The sequence below is a fragment of the Bidens hawaiensis genome, unplaced genomic scaffold (assembly GCF_021521415.1).
Source record: "Bidens hawaiensis isolate Kalapana, Puna unplaced genomic scaffold, B.hawaiensis_p1.1 tig00005959_1, whole genome shotgun sequence".
NCBI classification, from domain to species: Eukaryota; Viridiplantae; Streptophyta; class Magnoliopsida; order Asterales; family Asteraceae; genus Bidens; species Bidens hawaiensis.
The window spans coordinates 220,857-226,908 of NW_027491394.1; positions in this window are offsets into that span (position 1 = coordinate 220,857).

Below are 6,052 nucleotides of genomic sequence, written 5' to 3' on the forward strand. Positions count from 1 at the left end.
TGTTTGTTTGGGCTCTCGAGATGATGAACTGGCAACATCCAATCGTATATACGCTTTGTGACTCATGTATGTATGACTATGCAGGACGAGGATGGATTCATTTTATAGGTTATTTATATTATATATTTTGGTATTTATTTTGTCCTGTCATTTTTTTTTTTTACTTTGGTCATGCGGTTTCATCGACTTACAAAACCGGCACTCCAACTTGTATAGTTTTTCTTTTTGACAAGAACCTTTACTGGATACTCATGAGTCCCCATACGTGTATAGGGGTGTTCACTGGATCGGATACGGGTTATTCGGTTCGGATTTGAAAATTTTAGAACCCTATCCGAAACCCGATCCGATCCGAATTAGGGACATTCCTATCCGATCCGAATTGAATTCGGATAGATTCGGATAACCCGAAATTATCCGAATAATACGTATAACAAATATACAAACTTAAGTTTTATAAAATAAACATACAAACTGGAAAATAAAAATAAAAACACTACAAAAACAAGAAAGTTAAGTAGTGTTAGAGAGTATAACGACGGAGTTTTATGACATTTTTGTCTATGGTGTGTTAGGTTGATTGAACGAATAATGAAGTTACGGTTATAAAGTTATTATAAATGTTAATGGACATGGCTATATACACTAATAATATGTTATATATTCGGATTATTCGGATATCCGAATAATCCGAACTATCCAGAATTTTTTGAAATCCATATCCGAATCCGATCCGAATCCAAATTAGTTATTCGGATATTCGGATCGATCCGGTCCGAATATCCGAATAAGAATTCGGATCGGATTATTCGGGTTTCGGTTTCGGTACGGATTTCGGTTTTTTTCAGATTTCGGATTTCTTGAACACCCCTACATACGTACGCTGTTAACATATGAGATTAGGCAAATTACAGTTTTTGATGGTTGAATGGTCTTAAGAGATTATAGTGGGAAATCGGGTGCTTGCAACTACATCATCCTTTGAAACTTGAAAGTTAAGAATACAACTATTGATTTATGAACTTGATGACTAGGGATTGTTTTCGCTGGTTTTGTTATAGTTTACAAGATCCTAATATTGATTGTATGGTTTTAATTTTGTATTGACTTTATTTAAGACGTGTCTATAGATCTTTTTTGTAATATCTTTTCAAACATAAGATTCTTGTATTGGTCGTAAAATTGTTTGATCTCAATCCGATCTGATGTTGTGTTGATATGAAATGGTAATTTAACAACTTTACATTATCTAAATTTTATAGATAGATTAAAAAGATAGCAAACTAGTTGTTTGTATGGCGTGTAACACTGATTTGCTACTTTATTATATAAACTAGTATTCGTGCCCGCGCGTTGCGGCAGGGCACAGCACTTCAAATGCATTAGATGTATCATCAATAAAATCCAAATTGTAATCCGAATTTACCAATAAATACAAAGATCAATAGCACCACCTAGTCAACTGTAACCACCGAGTCCCGACTATTGGCTGCAAAATTGTCTGTCCATAAACTGATGGAGGACTGGTGGACAGAGATATTTGTGTATAATCCAAGTTACCTTCTTGTTTAATTTCCTATAATTTGTAAAAGCTCGTGAGTTATAAAAATAAAGCAACAGAAATAAGCAAAATGTTAACATAAACATATCGTATTCAACTAAGAACTCCCTTGAATTTGCAGCAAAGTTGAAGATTCATTTGAAGTATTTTTCAGGTATAAACATGCTGTGTCAACAACAAAAAAAGTAACAAAAACATCAAGACCAACTAATCTATACAAATGAACAAAAAAAGAAAGATAGATTTGTTTATTTACAAACACTTGATGATTAGTGCTTGATTTCAAAAGGGTTTCTAAAATCGTAAATTGAAAAGGTTTCATGGATTCCTCTTGCATTTAGACACCTAGTTTGCTAATAGACAGTTTTCCCATTTGCAATCTCATGTTTATGGACGTTTTTATCAATAATTGGTGAAATGTTTAACAAAAATATAGGGAGAGGGGTCATTGGTCAAACGGATCAAAAGTCGTTCGACGCACACTTTTTAATAATTGTTACAAAAGTCGAAAGTTAATAGGAAAAACTGTTTTGGGGCAATCTGAACCGACCCCACGTTTTGACCCAAGAAAAAAAGACCGCATCTGGTCGTCGGTTCTAGCCTCCTGTTTGGAAATAGGAAGCTTTGATGAAATTAAAAAATGAGTTTACTAACTATTATTTTTATATCTGAAATTTAACATTTAACATGAAATCTAATGTGCCTGTGTCTCCTTCAGTAATCTATGAACCCACAGCTTCATTGATACCGCCACCAAGCTCCTGAATATTAAAAAGAAATATATGGTTTAGCCCCAAGCAATAAAAATGAACTTGTAAAAATTCAATTGATGTATTATATAATGGTTGCAGAGTCATCTCAATATGTATTCCAAATTCAATGTTCAGCCAATTTTAGTTAACTATTTCAAATAGGCAATTAGGAAATGAAAAAAAAAAAAGAAGGTGCAGAAACACAATGTTATTTAACGAAGTATGATGATTCATAGTATGAAGTCCGTAAATTCAAAGTTCTGATCCATTACTACCAATACTAATGAGGATTAAGTTTAAAAAAACCACCTGTGAATTCTGTATTTCATAATTACATATTGCATATCAAGTACCTAGACTGTAATAAAATTTACATCAAAACGTCAAACCGAGGTATAAAATGCTAGCAAAATAGCTTGAAAACCCTATGTTACATTATAAATTAGAATAGCACAAATTATCATCAATCATAAATACTAAAATTGACAAAAATGAAAAGAGCTTGACAATCAACAATCAATAAAAAGACAGTAAATCATGCTTCGTGATTGAGCAAAAGTATGTATGGATAGGTATGAATCCATGAAAACCTTTAACTGTCCTATTTTTTTAGTAAAATGAGTAAAATCAATGTTAAAAAAATTTCTTAACCATAGCATAATTTAGGAAGAGGACTTAAATACTCTTTGACGGTAACGGCTTCTTCATAATCATAACCCTAAGATCATGAACAACATCAAATGCAAACAACAAAGATGAAAATTCAATAAGGGATTGCCAAAACATAAGAACATTCAACGGAAAAATAAAACTTGTATGTATTAATTCTAAAGAGATTGAGCGAACCTGAAGAAGTGGTTTTAACAACACTAATCATTAATGTACTCTCAAACTCCACATACTCCTCATCACTTCCATCAGTCTTTGGCAGAAATATCCAAATTGGTATTCTGCGCTTTGGCAGAAATATCCAAAAGAGAAGATACGGCAAATAGATGTTGTACCAGCTGCACAAAAAGTTGTAACTCTCAGCTACAGGAACTTATGTGAGTGTGACGACATCTGCTTTTTAAACATATCTAATAATGTAACTTACTTACTTAATTAAAAAGATGGTCCATGTGATGTGGTAAGATCGAAATAGAGATTTGACCCATGTGTTTAATTAATTACAAGTTTAGTCTGCATTGGTTGCTCACGTAAACAAAAAAATGGTTCCTAATGTGCAAGTCCTTTAAGTTCTTCTACTAAGTTCGAAATGACCAAAATATCCCTTTGTTATAAAAAAAAGTATTAAAGTAATAAGATTGTCTACTAAATAAAAAAAAACAAAATATGTTGATAATTATATGACCCATTTATATAATAACAAACTGAACCACCCCCTCCCCCCCCCCCCCCTTTCCCTTTTCCGATATACACACACTAACCATCTTCTTCACTCATCTAGTCTCCTACATTCCAACCACCACCAATCCCAAAAATATTATTCCAACCACTAGCTCAAAAGGCTGATCCAGGGAGGTGTGGTTGTGGATATCAGTAGTTTCATGGTTGTTGAACTACTAAGAAATATCGAATACAAAAGTGGAGAGATTGAGATATGAGTGGTATTGTATATCGGTAAGAGATTGAAAAGAGGCAGAGATGAGCGTCAAGTGGGATATTTTATGTTTCGAGACAAAAGGGGAGTAGCAACATGTTATGGAGAGGAAGGGTTCAAATGATAGTGCAGATCGTTCAGTTCAAACATGGAGATATAGGAAACCAAATGAGTTGAAATCTCTAATACAAGTTCGCCACAGGTGTAGACATATCGCACTAGAGTTAATATTGTGTTTGGGGATGCTGTCATTAGATTGAAGGTTATCGGATTTGTTGTAACATCTCGACTTATGGCCTAGAAATGTGACACTCAGTTGGTACCTGTTTTGTAAATACATCAGAGTTAGGGTTTATTTTAGCGAAAGACTTTATATAATATTAATTTACATTGAAAATCTAAATACCTGAGTATTCGGTTACAGAATATTGTTTTTATATTATTACAAGGATTATATATTCAAATTGAGCCATCTTGTATCGCGAGTGTCTATCACCATGACTCTAATCCTTGCTTATAGCTACCTGCACTTAAAAACTTGCAATGGTTGGGAAAAATGTCACACCCCAACCTAAGGCGGAAATGTCGGGATGCGAACCGTGGTTCACAACTCACAAGGTACTATCATACAATATGAAATACGACAATATCTATTTAATTTATTTATTTCAATTTCGAATATGTGCACAAGTTCCAAACATGACAAATATAATCTAAAATAATTAATAATTCCAAAACTAAGATAAAATAGAGCAAATATTATTTATGTTATTGTCTAATGTCTTTCTATGTGTTCTTCACCTTAACTTCAAATCAATTGATAACATGTACATGCTTAGAAAATAAAAGGAGATTTGTTAATAACACATGTTGAGTGAGATGATCACCAGTTTCGACACTAATAATAATATATAATAAATAATAAATGATAAATACGTAAACAAAATAATGTGAGTATTAATCAATCATACCGTGAGCAAATAATGTGTCAGTTGACCATTGCCTTGCGAATTGGGCGTTGGCTACTATTACTAGCATACAAATGTGATTGTCGGTTGACCATCGCCATGCGAACGGGCTTTGGCTACTAAGACTAGCATATAAATGTGATTGTTGGTTGGCCATCGCCATGCGAGCGGGCTTTGGCTACTAAGACTAGCATATAAATGTGATTGTTGGTTGGCCATCGCCATGCGAGCGGGCTTTGGCTACTAAGACGGCGTATGATCATACTATAATGTGATTATGATGGGCCTCTCCGAATACGATAAAATAAACGCTTAAACAAGTAGCAATTAGTATTTAATTGAAATACACACAATATTTACGTTTGCTAGTTTGTGTATATGTAATATAAAAATATGAACTAAATACGCATATGTCCCCAAAAGATTTGAAAATTAGTAAAATAAAAGGGGAATGATATCTCACCTTATTTAGGCGAGTGTGCGAGAAATAGAATAAAAACACAACTAAACGAACGAAACGTTTTTTAATGTGCTGACTGAGATAAACCAAACTGACCTGAAACTTTGAGACAAACAACTACGGTTAAAACCGAGAACATAGCCACCGGTATCGATCCAAACTGATGTCTAGAACTCCGGTTATGAGATATTTAACGTTTAAGCGATCTGGTACTGACCAGAATCCGAACAGAGATTCGGAAGTCGGGTTTTGGTAAGTAACCTTAAAATCTCGAGATAAAAATAAAAGACTTCTGGACCGAAAGTCGGATACAACCAGAAGTGATAGAAATCGATTGGTCAACTTTGTTGGTCGATTTGCCCATGAAAGGGTCGGAGTCCAATTGACCACCGAGACTCCATCAATCGGCAAAATTGATTGAGGGCTTTTATTTTACAAATAAAAATCTATAATATTGAAGAACACAACTTACCCCGGAGATGAATAGAAGGATGAGAAAACCGTGGTCAAAGAGTTATTGAACTTGAAAGTGAACGTAGCAATACGAACTTGATAAATTCTTGAAGAAGATGATGAAAGATGAGAGGGATTTTGTGGGTTTTGAGAGGGTGACTGGGAATCAGTAGTTTTTAGGGTTTAGAGATGTGTTTTGATTAAGTAATATGGGTTATAACTTGTTTATGAAGTAATTCACCCGATTTGGAAATG